This window comes from Anser cygnoides, chromosome Z, assembly GCF_040182565.1.
Source record: "Anser cygnoides isolate HZ-2024a breed goose chromosome Z, Taihu_goose_T2T_genome, whole genome shotgun sequence".
NCBI classification, from domain to species: domain Eukaryota; kingdom Metazoa; phylum Chordata; class Aves; order Anseriformes; family Anatidae; genus Anser; species Anser cygnoides.
Window position 1 is genome coordinate 24,276,255 of NC_089912.1, and position 15,715 is coordinate 24,291,969.

General features: G+C 41.4%; 2 long non-coding RNA genes across 2 annotated transcripts in view; both read left to right on the forward strand.

The window, feature by feature from the left end:
* Nucleotides 1-15,715, forward strand: part of LOC136789032 (uncharacterized) — a 761,292-nt gene that overhangs the window by 382,436 nt on the left and 363,141 nt on the right. The window lies entirely within an intron of this gene.
* LOC125180992 (uncharacterized) overlaps nucleotides 6,770-15,715 on the forward strand; it is a 31,690-nt gene continuing 22,744 nt past the window's right edge. The window contains exon 1 of the long non-coding RNA XR_010827871.1: nucleotides 6,770-7,117. This is a non-coding gene — a long non-coding RNA (uncharacterized lncRNA). The remainder of the gene's footprint in view (nucleotides 7,118-15,715) is intronic.

Sequence of the window (15,715 nt, forward strand, 5' to 3'; positions counted from 1 at the left end):
CAGTCGCTGTAAACTTGTCTCAGTTAATACAAGAAGAGGAACAAATTGTTCAATATTTCCTTTGCCTCTTTTATAAAGAGGATCAGAATGCAAGAGAGAGGACCATTTAGTCATTCTGAAGCATGCAATAACTTATATCTTCAGTTCACTGACAGATTGTTTTCAAATTTTGCATGCTTCTCATCCTTTTCAACTTCTGTAAATGCTGTGACTTTCTCCACTGTGATTAGAACTCAGTTTAAACAAAGAAGGGTTGTCTTCAATATATTGTGACAAGGCAAGTGGTTTCCCTGGGCAACATCCATCAGAATAGCAGTCTTCAGTTTACTACTGGATGCGTCAGTTTGAAAAGAGAATCAAATGTGTCTAGCTTTAAAACTTAGGCAAAATTGAATTAGTGTGTTATGGCAATTGAATTACTACTGAATTTACAAGCAAATCATAGCTCTGATACACCTGGAGTTAGGTAAGATGTGTTTCTTTTGCATAGTGCAGACAACTGACCTAAGATTAGAAGCACACTCCAACTCTCAAAATGAAAAAAAACAACCAACGGATACAAGGTATCAAGAATGCAAAACTAACTGAGGAAGACTTCGTAACACAAGCAAAAAGTACATTAATTGCCTTTCTTTTTCCTTTCTTTCTTTTTTTCTTTTTCCTTTCTTTCTTTTTTCTTTTTTCCTTCTTTTCCCTTTTCCCTTTTCCCTTTTCCCTTTCCCTCCCCTCCCCTCTTTTCTTTTTTCTATTCTATTCTATTCTATTCTATTCTATTCTATTTTCTTTTTTCTCCCTCCCCCTCTCCTCTCCTCGAGTCTCCTCTCCTCGAGTCTCCTCTCCTCTCCGACTGTAACATTATGTTAAAAAAAATAAATCAGTATAAATATAATTTTAATATGCTAAAATTTGGCAGATTGCTTCTATTCTCTTTCTTCCAAAAGAACTCCCTTTCATTATTTATTTGTGTCTGATACAAAACATGTGAGCTACAGCAAGATGCATAGCACTTTTAGACATTACCCTGCAGCTCCACAGTATCTCAAAGGAAAAAAAAAATAAAAAAAATCAGTAGGTTGTTTCATGGTTCAAGTTTTCCTTTGTTCAAATCAACAATAATTGTAATTTTCATTTTTCTTTACAGTTCTGAAGCAAGCTGACAAAAAGCAAATTTCATTAAGTGTACTGGATCTACAATAAGCCACTCTTAGATTACTGTAATTACAAACTGCATGCTGGAACTAAACACTACAGCACTGAACTACAGATACACTGAATAGCAAAGGGTGGGTGGGAGACTACAGGACAGCTTATTGTGAATAAGTGTTTTTTAAGTGATAAGTGTGCTTGAATATAATGGCTTTCTCTGCAGCAAGTGAGATCTTATTGAGCCATGCAAACGGACTCTCTTGAGGAAATACTTTTTAAAAATAATACTTCTTATACATCAAGATCACTTAGATAAAATAAATGTGTGAGATTTTCTGTAATCAAACTATTAAGTGCATAAATCAATATTATTTTTACCTCTTTTGCTTTAAGTATAATGTAACATTTGCAATGAAATAGTCATCCTTTCTCCTCTGTAATTATGTTGGTTAATTGACCTCTTTCATGCATAATATATTCTATAGACACCAATATATATCTTTTTTCCTTAAGGAAAACAAGCATCTGTTTGAATATATGTGCTAGTTTGCACAGTGTCTGTGGGTTAAAGACCACTGTTTTTCCTGGGCTGACTCTCTGCATTCACTACTCTTTGATTAGGATGTTTGTAGCTTGGCCATGAGCATTCAGTTTTCATAAGGCAGAGAGCACATTGCAAGATATTTCAAAGAAATTTCTTGCAGGCATTCCTTCAGAATGTCAGCAGTGTGTGAAACTACTGGAAGGGCATTGGAGATGCATTTTGAAAAGCCACTGGATATATGAATTGGTACTAGTTCAACTAAGATTAAATTTAAAAACAAAATGCCCCCCCCCCCCCCCCCCAAAAAAAAAAAAAAAGCGCATAAATTTATTTCATAGAGAAAGTTTCTAGTTCTGGAACAGCTGAATCCTAGATAATCCATCATTATCACTACACCATCACCAAAACTATGTTTACAAGGTATCCTCCTTCTTGGCCTGCCCTCATTTATGGAAAACTCAAATGAAAAGTCACCATTCTCCAGGAGAGAAGCAAGAGTACATGAAAAGGTCTATAAAAACATTCCTAGCTTGGCTATTAGTGAATGATAGCCTTGTGATACTGCCCATATCCTTTTTCCTTTTGTTTATCACCAGGGACTTTCAGCAGATCTATCTCCCTTTCTAGTTTTGGTCTTAAAACAAATGGTATACAAAAGTGGATTCCTCAGTCTATCTGTGTCTGTCTGTCCTTCTCTTCGTTTTCACTGTCATATAATCAGTCTTGTAAATTTACCAGCAGATCTCTTTTACATAAATTATAATTTTAGTAATGTAATAGAACATTTGGTTCTTCCTGTTTATATATAAGTAATTCATACTACAGTTTATATATAGTTTCTTTTTTATATAAGTAGTACTGGAAATGCACATCATCAAAAATAACGTGTCAGTCACAGATAAAATCTCAAGCTATGAAGGAAGCAACAGACCATGAATTTTTCTGTTTAAGTCTAATATTTCTTGGTTGATTATATAACACCAAACATTGTCAGATGTCTGATTTAAGCATAACATGACTATAAAAATGGCATAATTTTTAACCTTTCAATTTCTCTTTGCTCTCAGGCACCTTTATTTAAAATGGTTTCACTGCATGTTGGCATATTTTTATTGTACACAGATCAATCTTGCAGATGTAAATAGATTTACAAACTCGTGATATTGTTATTTGTTTCATTTATCTTTTGATGTTCTGATTATTTAAGCTATGTGCTCCCACAATGCTAAAGAATAGTAAAATAATAGTAATAGTAATAGTAAAAGTAAAAGAAATAATAATAATAATAATAATAATAATACACTGTGAATACTGGGAATTGGATCCAAATCTGGCTTCCAGATTCCTTCAAATCCCCTTGGATTTAAGAACTGTCCAGTAATAAATTTCATTAAAAATGTTTGGCTCTTTCCAGGATTATTTTTTAATCTACTTTGGAGTCTTAACTAAGTTTTTTCCAACATGATACAGAACTGCTCATTAGCCCCTGTCACCGATCTATAGGTATAGATAATTAGTGACAAAGCTGAGTAAGAAATTGAAGACAGACCCCCAGGTTAGGCTAGCTTTTCAAATCGTTTCTCTCTCTCACACCTCTACATTGCCAGAATACACCAACTTCATTGTGGATATGGAATTTTCATTATGGTACCAGTCAAAGCTCATTTCAGCCATTCAAATCTTCTTTTCCTGTACCGTGGAAAAAATCTTCATATAGCTAGGATAAAATAAATATATATCACGTTTTATTATTTCACTGCATTAAGGAGTGGTGAAAGGTTTGAGGGTCTACTCAGAGCAACTTTATATAGGAAGGGTGGACATAGAATTATGCATCTAATTAATTTATGTAGTAGATAGTTATATGTATAATGTAGTATATTTTTAATACTTACTACATAGAACAATTCCTTAAGAATGCCAGCTAGCTTCTTGTAACAGAAGTTCTGACAAAATAAGCCTGTACCTACTTTGAAACTAAATGAAAAGAAGAAAAACTAGGGTGAGAAAATAATTGGCTTTGATTCCTAATTGTAGACACCATGAAATTTCCTTGAAAATTGATTTGGAAATGCACTGAATAAAATAAATACTATTTTGTAGCCATGCAGCCAAAGCAGAGGTCAGTAATATCTCTGATGATCGACAACCTTGATGCGGGAATAGTGTCCACCCTCAGCAAGTACGCTGATGATACAAAGCTGGGAGGAGTGGCCGACACGCCAGAAGGCTGTGCTGCCATTCAGTGAGACCTGGACTGGCTGGAGAGCAGGGCAGGAAGAAACCAAATGATGTTTAACAAGAGCAAGTGTAGAGTCATGCACCTGGGAAGGAACAACTGCATGTATCAGTACAGGCTTGGGGACGACCTGCTGGAGAAGAGCTCTGTGGAGAAGGACCTGGGGGTCCTGGTGGACGACAAGTTGACCATGAGCCAGCAGTGTGCCCTGGTGGCCAAGAAGACCAATGGGATCCTGGCATGCATTAAAAGGAACATGGCCAACAGGTTAAGGGAGGTGATCCTCCCCATCTACTCTGCCCTGATCAGGCCTCACCTGGAGTACTGTGTCCAGTTCTGGGCTCCCCACTACAAAAAAGACAGGGATGTCCTGGAAAGAGTCCAGCAGAGGGCAACAAAGATGATACGGGGCCTGGAGCATCTTCTCTATGTGGAAAGGTTGAGAGACCTGGGTCTGTTCAGCCTTGAGAAGAAAAGACAGAGCGGGGATCTTATCAATGTTTACAAATATCTTAGGTGTTGGATTTGGCCAACCTCTTTTCAGTGGTTTGTGTGGACAGGACAAGGGGCAATGGTAAAAAAACGGAGCACAGGAAGTTCCACACCAACATGCGAAAGAACTTCTTCACTGTGAGGGTGACAGAGCACTGGAAGAGACTGCCCTCCCAACAGTGCAACTCCCAAACAGGGAGGTTTTTGAGTCTCCTTCTCTGGAGATATTCAAGGCCCGTCTGGATGCCTACCTGGGCAACCTGCTCTAGGGAACCTGCTTTGGCAGGGAGGTTGGACCCGATGACCTCTTGAGGTCCCTTCCAACCCCTACAATTCTGTGATTCTTTGATTTTGTGAATTGTATAATATAATCAATATTAGATCACTTTGGACTGAAATATGGGCATACTAGAACAATCTAACCAGTAACATATTTTTTTTATTATTATTATTAACTTTATTTTTATAATGCTGTGGTAGCACAGACAAACACAACATATAATGATTTTACATAAACGTGAGCAATATGACCACAAAGTCAGCAAGCAATGGCTTTTGTGGTTGCAAGCAGGAGGTAACCAAGTGAGATAAATTGCAAAATAAAGAAGAAAGTAAGTGCAAGGGGCTGCATGTGGTCCAGACATCCTGCCAAACAAACAAGGAGGCTAAGGAGCAGAACCAAGAACAAGGAAAATAGCACTAGGAACAGATGAGATCCCACTTTTGAAAGGAAAAGTGAGCATAAACATAGACAACGACCAGAGAAAGACAAGAAAGAAGACAACTGCCTTCAGTTCCCATTTCTCTTATCTAAGAGCTCTAAGATAAGCTCTCTTATCTAAGAAGCCTGATCAACTTGATCACAGAGGCTAAGGAGTATGTGCATCCTCCTGCACTAATTACACAGCATCTTCATGACTCCTAATATTTACCCGCTATCAGATTTGTGTATGCAGTGAATAAGTAGTAGTAACGATTAATTATGTGTGAGAACTATCTGTCAGGATGAAGTGTGCTGCTATCAAGTGAGTTTAATCAAGCCTTGTAAAGTTTGAAGTTGGCCTTGCATATATTTCAGACTTACAAACACTCCTACAGCAATGATCTCTAATTCAGTGATACAGAGATAGACACACGTGGATACACACTACTGCAGCAGCCACATTCTTTCGAACAGTTTCAGATAAGACTGTTATTGCATGCAGTCAAAATATCAACTTAAGTAAATTTTTGCCCTGGCCCTGCACTTAGTGGAACCAAATCTGAAGCTTCTCAGAGAGTTTTCTACTCTGTGTTTTTATTCAGAAGTTAAAAATAAAAACAAAACATTTCTGATTATAGATCTGAGACAAAATTAATCAGCAAAATTTTCATTTGGGGACAGCTCACTACTAGCCTACAGAATAATGTGTTTCTCCTCTGTTTCTCCTCTGTTCTTTTTTAAGTTTATCCCTAAAAATCTCTGTGGTCTTGCATTTGTTTTTCAACCATAATTATGATTATTATTGTAAATATAGTTTAAACAATAAAACTCCTCCAAAACATCCAAATAAATTTGCCAAGAGATACTCAATAGTGAAATATGTATTGCCTTGTTAAGTTGTATCTCCCTGAAATTATTATACTGGGAAGACATTCTTGGTAAAGCCTAGACATTTTGAGTACACTTGGTCTCTAACAGAGACTATAGAGTTGAACTGGAATTACTGGGATGATAATTTATCCCTATGTATTTATTTATTTGCTTACTCTTTATTTGCTTTCTCTTTCTCTTTCTCTTTCTCTTTCTCTTTCTCTTTCTCTTTCTCTTTCTCTTTCTCTTTCTCTTTCTCTTTCTCTTTCTCTTCCTCTTCCTCTTCCTCTTCCTCTTTCTCTTTCTTCCTTCCCTTCCCTTCCCTTCCCTTCCCTTCCCTTCCCTTCCCTTCCCTTCCCTTCCCTTCCCTTCCCTTCCCTTCCCTTCCATTCCCTTCCCTTCCCTTCCCTTCCCTTCCCTTCCCTTCCCTTCCCTTCCCTTCCCTTCCCTTCCCTTCCCTTCCCTTCCCTTCCCTTCCCTTCCCTTCCCTTCCCTTCCCTTCCCTTCCCTTCCCTTCCCTTCCCTTCCCTTCCCTTCCCTTCCCTTCCCTTCCCTTCCCTTCCCTTCCCTTCCCTTCCCTTCCCTTCCCTTCCCTTCCCTTCCCTTCCCTTCCCTTCCCTTCCCTTCCCTTCCCTTCCCTTCCCTTCCCTTCCCTTCCCTTCCCTTCCCTTCCCTTCCCTTCCCTTCCCTTCCCTTCCCTTCCCTTCCCTTCCCTTCCCTTCCCTTCCCTTCCCTTCCCTTCCCTTCCCTTCCCTTCCCTTCCCTTCCCTTCCCTTCCGTCCTGGTTCCAGTTAGGACAGAGTTAAGTAGCTCATAGTAGCTGGTAGGGTGCTATGTTTTGGATTAGGATGAGAAGAGCGCTGATAACATGCTGATGTTTTAATTGTTGCAGAGCAGTGTTTACACCAGGCCAAGGACTTTTCGGCTTCTCGCTCTGTCCTGCCAGCGAGCAGGCTGGGGGTGCAGCAGGAGCTGGGAGGGGACAGACCCAGGACAGCTGACCCAAACTGGCCAAAGGGGTATTCCATACCATCTGACGTCATGCTAAACAATATATAGGGGTGGCTGGCCGGGGTGGGGGGTCCGGCTGCTCGGGAATAGGCTGGGCATCGGTCAGCGGGTGGTGAGCAATTGCATTGTGCATCACTTGTTTTCTTACACATTATTATTGTTAATACTATTATCATTATCACTATTATTATTATTATTGTTATTATTATATTCCTTATATTCCTTATATTATTATATTCCTGTCTTAATAAACTGTCTTTATCTCAACTCACAGGCTTCACTTTCCCGTTTCTCTCCCCCATCCCAGAGAGGGAGGGGGGAGGGTGAGCGAACGGCTGTGTGGTGTTTAGCTGCCAGCCGGGTTAAACCACAACAATTTTCTTTTCTTTTCCTTTCTTTCTTTTCCTTCTTTTTATTTTCCTTTTTCTTTTCTTTTTCTTTTTTTTCTTTTTTTCTTCTTTTTTTTCTTCCTTGCCTTGCCTTTCCCTTTCCCTTTCCCTTTCCCTTTCCCTTTCCCTTTCCCTTTCCCTTTCCCTTTCCCTTTCCCTTTCCCTTTCCCTTTCCCTTTCCCTTTCCCTTTCCCTTTCCCTTTCCCTTTCCCTTTCCCTTCCCCTTCCCCTTCCCCTTCCCCTCCCCCTCCCCCTCCCCCTCCCCCTCCCCCTCCCCCTCCCCCTCCCCCCCCCCTCCCCTCCCCTCCCCTCCCCTCCCCTCCCCTCCCCTCCCCTCCCCTCCCCTCCCCTCCCCTCCCCTCCCCTCCCCTCCCCTCCCCTCCCCTCCCCTCCCCTCCCTTCCCTTCCCTTCCCTTCCCTTCCCTTCCCTTCCCTTCCCTTCCCTTCCCTTCCCTTCCCTTCCCTTCCCTTCCCTTCCCTTCCCTTCCCTTCCCTTCCCTTCCCTTCCCTTCCCTCCCCTCCCCTCCCCTCCCCTCCCCTCCCCTCCCCTCCCCTCCCCTCCCCTCCCCTCCCCTCCCCTCCCCTCCCCTCCCCTCCCCTCCCCTCCCCTCCCCTCCCCTCCCCTCCCCTCCCCTCCCCTTCCCCTTCCCCTTCCCCTTCCCCTTCCCCTTCCCCTTCCCCTTCCCCTTCCCCTTCCCCTTCCCCTTCCCCTTCCCCTTCCCCTCTTTTCCCCTCCCCTCCCCTCCCCCTCCCCCTCCCCCTCCCCCTCCCCCTCCCCCTCCCCCTCCCCCTCCCCCTCCCCCTCCCCCTCCCCCTCCCCCTCCCCCTCCCCCTCCCCCTCCCCCTTGAACCAGTGGGTCAAGGGAGGTGTTTGTACGTCCCTACTCTCTTCTTGTGAGACCCCCACCTGGAGTATTGTGTTCAGGTCTGTGGTCCCCAATATAAAAGAGACACGCACCTAATAGAGGAAGTCCACAAGGATGATCAAAGGGCTGGAGCACTTCTCCCGTGAAGATAGTTGAGGTTGTTCAGCCTGGAGAAGAGAATACAGGGGGAGACCTTATAGCAGCCTTTCATACCTAATGGGGGACTACAGGAAAGATGGGGAGGGACTTTTTGTCAGGAGATGTAATGATAGGACAAGAGCTAATGTCTTTAAACTAAAAGAGGGTAGGCATAGAGTAGGTATAAAGAAGAAATTCTTTACTCTGAGGGTGGTGAGGCACTGGAACAGGTTGCCCAGAGAAGATGTGGATGCCCCATCCCCAGAAGTGTTCAAGGCCAGGTTGGATGGGGCTTTGAGCAACCTGGTCTAGTGCAAGGTGTCCCTGCCCATGGCAAGGGGGTTGGAATTAAGAGATCTGGAAGATTCCTTCCAGCCCAGGCCATTTTTTGATTGTATGACTGTCAAAGGCAGAGTGGTGAACAAATCTTTCTATATAAACATTAAAAGTAGCACTGACCTACTGAGCTCCAATATCTTTCAAATTTTCAAACATTTCTTATACTACTGCGTAAGAAGTTTGTTTTTTTTTTCTTTCTTGGAAAGTGTTAGGGCTTGAAGAGCAAAATATAAACAGAGACTGAAACATAATATTATATAGGTTTTAATAACATTTACCAATCTTGTTTTTTATTCCCATGGGAATTTGAAAAACCAGATGGCTACTATAAACAGACAGCATATCAAATGTTAATGTACAAACATTTAGCCAGTCTATTAATCTGAATGCCGTTTGTAGGCAAGCATTATGAATTCAATTAAGACAATCCCTTTTGGAAAACACCATTATTTTCTTTCACTCAGCCATTTATAGAGATACTTCTGTCTCCCTGAATGGAAAGGAAGAGCGTTAAAAAAGAAGCTGTTAAGAGGCTGTCATTCTGGAACATGAATGGCAGCCAAATGTTGTCAGTATGTATATAAAAATTACTGGAAGTAGATTTGCTGGTGTTACAGGAACTGAATAGGTGTTATGTAAGCGAGAAGGTTGTTCAGCTCATCTTCTTCAACTGTCCACCTTTTTAATTTTTTGGGGATACAATTTGAGGTTGTCAAAACACATTTTATACAGATGGCATCTTAGAAATATACTTTCCACTAACCTCTCCTAGTCTGAAATTCAAATTGCATAACTTGCATTTTAAACTAACTTCCAACTTCTTCTGGATGACTTTTCTTTATTTTTCTCTTTGAATTGGTATTGAGATTTTTTTTTTTTTTTTTAATCCAGGCATGACTCTTCAATGAAGGTATTTGTAGTTAGTAATGAGTGTATTATTTCACAGCTTTTAAATCTCTAGGTAAATACATATCTCATGCCACTACACCAGCCAAAAATCATAAAACCTAAGAATTTTTTTTAAACCACATATAATAAAATGTCTGTCCACTGAAATAATAAAAACAAACAAACAAACAAAAGAATAATTTTCCATCCTTATTTTCCTTATCTGCTCAAAAAGTTATTTATTAAAGCTAAAAATAATAATAATAGTAAATTCCCAATCTAGGTAAAATGGTGTTTATTGAGACTTATGTAAAATAAAACAAAACAAAACAAAATTTCTCATGAAACCTTTTTCCCAGACAAACCTAGAATGGCACAGAAGCAAACAGAATGAAGGTCTTGGGCGATTAACATCTCATGTACACATTAATCCTTTGTATTTCTTCACATATGGTAAACTCAAGAATATCTCTTTTGAAGTTTTCGATTTCCTGTAATCTCAATAACCAGAAGTCCGTATTGCCCATCATGTAAAAACTTGAATGATGTCTTCTTCACCCCCACTACATAGTCTTTTGCTCTATATTTTCAACCACTCTTTTTGTTCTGAACCATAGTATCATTCATGAAATTGTATGTGTTCTACTCAGTCTACCTCCTTAGTCTTACGTACATATAACATTGTGTATATTCATTGAGTATGTGTTGATAAACCATAGCTTGAAATAGCTTCTAGTGTTACTTCTTGGTATTTAGTATTTTGAGAAGACTTGTAAAGAAAAAATGTATTTTTGTAGAATTTCTTACATAACTCTTTTTATATTCACTGTGTCTGCTAATTTAAGCAAATATTCCATCAAACATGACAGTCAAGTATATGCAGAAAAATAACCAAATTTTCAGTTGTCTTTTTGAAATGTGGCTTTATGGGTATTGAGGGAATTCTGCTCAGTTCAACTGAATAAATTGCTTTTATAATGTTAGTGGAATAAAATTCATTTTAGTACAAAGAGATTGAACAATTTCTTTGGAAAGGATTTTTGTCTCATGAGTAGTGATCCCTACCTTCCTTTGAGAAATACAGAGATTATATATCATACCAAAACAGTTATAACTACATTCCACATTTAGAAATTGATTCAACTATTCTTGAAATAGAACTAAGATCACACAAATCTATCATGTTTTTCAGCTAATATGTATGGTATTTCCAGTTCACAATTAAGGTGCTTAGCTGCACCCAGACTGTTTATTCACTAAATCTGAGTAAAACTGTCCAGGTGATAAGAGCCACCTAAGGACAGCCAGGCGTGTATGCACATACACCCAAGTGCACCCTTACAAACATGGCTTGCTGTAGCTATGCACAAAGAAATGGTTCTTGTGAAACTGGAGTATCATAGAATCACAGAATCATTAAGGTCCTAAAAGACCTTCAAGATCACTTAGTCCAACCATCAGGTTGTTTCATGAAAAGCCATATTAGGGCTTTCCTGTATAAACCCAATCCTGAGGCTTGGAGGCCATTGGTTCAGAGCTGCACTTAGGCAAACTTCTAACAGAGCTAAAGTTTTATCAGAGATAAAACTATGGAGGTGCAGGGCGGGAAGTCAAGTTTCAGAGAGTAGGAAATCATGTCATTATCATTTCCACTTTTCCATTGTACTTTCAAGAATTTTTCCCCAGTGCTTTCATATTAACCCCTTACTTTACCTCACAGTTTTAGTCTCTTCTTTCTCCCAGACTTACATCCTTCCTCCTTTCTTTTTTTGTCCTCACTCCTGTCACATTTATAAATATTTTTCTCTCTTCCTAACTGAATCTCATTTTCTATCCTAAGCAGGGAGTGGAAGGGTTGTGAAAGAAAGTCATTGTCATATTAACACAACATTTGAAGCTACAGAAATATATTTTATATATATACATTTCCTATACATGCTCTATCTTCCCTGATAAGCTGTAAGATATTTAAGACATTATTATTATTAAAATTGTCGAACACCAGTTTTCAGAACAAGTAGTATCACAAAACTTTACAGCTATTTTCCTCTTCTAAGAAACAATGTTTTATCAACTTGCATACATTTTTTAACTGTTTCTGGGGATAAGACTAGAGAAAGAGGCACAGATTTGTTCTTTAGAAAAGACATTATTATAATATTCTATCTGAGCATTTTACATACTCTTTTGGAGCTCTTAAATTTCTTGGTGAGATGTGAAGTTTGGATAATTATTATATAAAGACCAGCTTTTACCATATAAGCGTAATCTCAACATTCTTTCAGGCAGTTGTCTGTTTGTCTTTATCAATAATCAGATGCAAGCAATTAAAATTTCTGATGATTTTGCATACTCTGGGAATGCTACACATCTCTTAGCTTCTAAAGATGATCAGATTATTCACATAACAGCTCTACAAAGTAATCACAGAATCACAGAATGGGCAGGGTTGGAAGCTACCTGTGAAGATCATCTAGTCCAACCCCCTGCCAAGCAGGATCACCTAGAGCACATTGCACAGGATGACAGCCAGGCAGGTTTTGAGTATCTCCAGAGAAGGACACTCCACAACCTCTCTGGGCAACCTGTCCCAGTGCTGTGTCACCCTCACAGTAAAAAAGTGCCCCCTCATATTCAGTCGGAACTTCCTGTGCTTCAGTTCGTGCCCATTGCCTCTTGTCCTCTCGCTGGGCTCTATACTCTCGACACCCTCCCCTCAGATATTTATACACATTAACGACGTCTCCCCTCAGTCTTCTCTTTTCCAGGATAAACAAGCTTGGCTCTCTCAGTCTATCCTCATACAACAGGTCCTCTAGTCCTCTAAACAATTTCGTAGCCCTCCTCTGGACTCACTCCAGGAGGTCCATGTCCCTTTTGTACTGGGGAGCCCAGAACTGGACAAAAAACTCCAGATGTGGCCTAACTAGGGCTGAGTAGAGGAGGGGATCACCTCCCTTGACCTGCGGCAACATTATTCCAAATGCACCCAGGGATACCGTTGGCCTTCTTGGCCACAATGGCACATTGATGACTCATGGTCAGCCCGCTGTCCACCAGGACTCCCAGGTACCTCTCTGCAGAGCTGCTCTCCAAGCTGCTCTCCAAATCCCCCAGCCTGTACTGGTGCTTGGGGTTATTCCTCCCCCAAGTGCAGGACCCTGCACTTGCCTTTGTTGAACTTCCTGAGGTTCCTCTCAGCCTAACCCTCCAGCCTGTCAAGGTCCCTCTGAATGGCAGCAAAGCCCTCTGGGGTATCAGCCACTCCTCCAAGCCTTGAGTTGTCAGCAAATTTGCTGAGGGTACACTCCGTTCCATTGTCCAGGTTGCTGATGAATAAGTTGAACAGGACTGGACCCAGTACTGACCCCTGGGGTCACCGCTAGCTACAGGCCTCCAACTAGATTCTGCACCACTAAACACAACCCTCTGAGCTCTGCCATCCAGCCAATTGCCAATACACCTCACCGCCCACTGATCTAGGCCGCACTTCCTGAGCTTGTCTATGAGGATGTTATGGGAGATAGTGTTGAAAGCCTTGCTGAAGTCAAGGTAGACCACGTACACCACTCTGTCCTCATCTAAACAGCAAGTCATCCCACAAGAGAAGGCTATCAAATTGGTTAAGCATGATTTCTGATTTGTGAATCCATGCTGACTATTCCTGATCACCTTATCCTCCACATGCTTGAAGATAACCTCCAGGATGAGCTGTTCCATCACCTTTCCAGGGATGGAGGTGAATCTGACTGGCCTATAGTTGCCTGAGTCTTTCTTCTTGTCCCTTTTGAATACTGGTGTGATATTGGTTCTCTTCCAGCCCTCAGTCACCTCTCTTGTTCTCCACAACCTTTCAGAGATGATGGAGAGTGGCCTAGCAATAATGTCAGCTAGCTAGCTCAGTATCCATGGGTGCATTCCACTGGGGCCCATGGATTTCTGGATGTCAGTTATGCTTAGATGATCTCTGACCTGATCCTCGTCGACCTAGGGAAAGTCCTCCTTTCTCTGGACTTCCTCTCTTGTTTCCAGGGTCTGAGATTCCTGAAGGCTGATCTTTGCAGTAAAGACTGACACAAAAAGTCATTCAGCAACTCTGACTTCTCCATTTTGTTTATTACCAGGGCACCCGCCCCATTCAGCAGTGGGACGACATTTTCACCAGTCTTCCTTTTTCTACTGATGTATTTGAAGAAGCCCTTCTTGTTGTTCTTGACATCCCTTGCCAGATTTAATTCCAAATGGGCCTTGGCCTTCCTTGTCACATCCCTGCATTCTCTGACAGTGTCCCTATATTCCTCCCAAATGGCCTGTCCTTTTTTCCACTTGCTGTAAACTTCCTTCTTCTGTCTGAGCTACACTAGGAGCTCCCTGTTCATCCATGTAGGACTCCTGCCCGCTTTGCTTGCCTTCTTACTCATAGGAATGCACTGATCTTAAGCATAGAGGAAGTGATACTTGAATACTGACCAGCTGTCTGAGACTTCCCTTCCTTCCAGGGCCCTCACCCATGGAATTCTTCTAAGTAGATCCTTGAAGAAGACAGTTTTGATCTCCTGAAGTCTAGGGTTGCAATCCTACTTTTTGCCCTGCTTTCTCCTCACAAGATCCTTAACTCCATCAAGTCATGGTCACTGCAGCCAAGGCTGCCCCCAACCCTCACATCTCCAGCTACTCCTTCCTCATTTGTTAATGCAAAGTCCAGCAGCACACCTCTCGTTGTTGGCTTCTCCACCACTTGTGTCAAAAAGTTGTCATCAGTGTACTGCAGGAACCTCCTGTACTGTTTGTGCCTATCTGTGTGGTCTTCCCAGCAGATATCAGGGTTGCTCAAGTCCCCCATGAGAACCAGGGCTTGTGACTGAGAGGCTACTGCAAGCTGTCTGAAGAAGGCTTCATCTACTTTCTCTTCCTGATTAGGTGACTTGTAGCAAACACCCACAACAGTGTCAGCCATGGTAGCCTGCCCTTTAATCCTTACCCATAAGCTCTTATCTCACTCGTCGTTCACCTCTGGGCAGAGTTCCATGCATTCCAGTTGCTTTCTCACATAAAAAGCAACTCCACCATCTCGCCTTTCTGGCCGGTCTTTTCTATAAAGCACATAGCCTTCCATGAAGCATTCCAGTCATGCAAGGAATCCCACCATGTCTCTGTGACTGCAATGAGATCATAGTCCTGTGACTGAACACAGAATTCATTAATTCTGATCTATTGAAACCAAGTGGAAGTTTTCATGTAGTGTTGGTTCCATGTTGACCTGAAATAAATTCAATCCCACACTGGAAACAGTGCACAAAAGCTGTCTTCCAGCATGCTGCTGCTTGATGTTCCTATCTGCTTAATATGCTGAGGAGTCAGGCAGCACAGTAGGGAAAGAAAAGTTTGTAGAAGGTATGTTTTAAAATATGAAGAAGGAATAGGAACCCAGTTACAGAAGGATAAGAGGGTTGAAAGTATTTGGGCTAAAAGGCTGGCTTATGTCATTTTTGTGCAACTGAACATGAGAGCATCAGACACAAATGACATAATTTTCTAGAATACAGAATGAGGATGAGGTGTCAAAAGGAAGCACAGGACTCAAATATTTAGAAAAGTAAACTGGAACAAATGTCTAAAGTAATAAAAGCAGTGACCAGGGTAATAAATCACAATAGAACTGAGGAGCCTAGAATTAGGAAGAGTACAGCCTGGAGAAGAGAAGGCTCCAGGTAAACCTTCTATTGGCCTTCCAGTACTTAAACGGGGCCTACAGGCAAGCTGGGAAAGGACTCTTTTTCAGGGGGCGTAGTGATACGACAAGGAGTAATGTATTTAAACTTAAAAAGGGTAGATTTAGATTAGATATTTTGAAGAAATTCTTTATTATGAGTGCGATGAGGCACTGCACTAGGTTGCCCAGAGAAGCTGTGGATGCTTCATCCTTGGAAGTGTTTAAGGCCAGGTTGGATGAGGCTTTGAGCAACCTGGTGTAGAGGAAGGTGTTCCTGCCCATGGCAAGGGGGTTGGAACTAAGTGATCGTTGATTCCTTCCAACCCAGACCATTCTATGATTCTGTGATTCTAAAACAAGAAGACAGCAGTATTTGT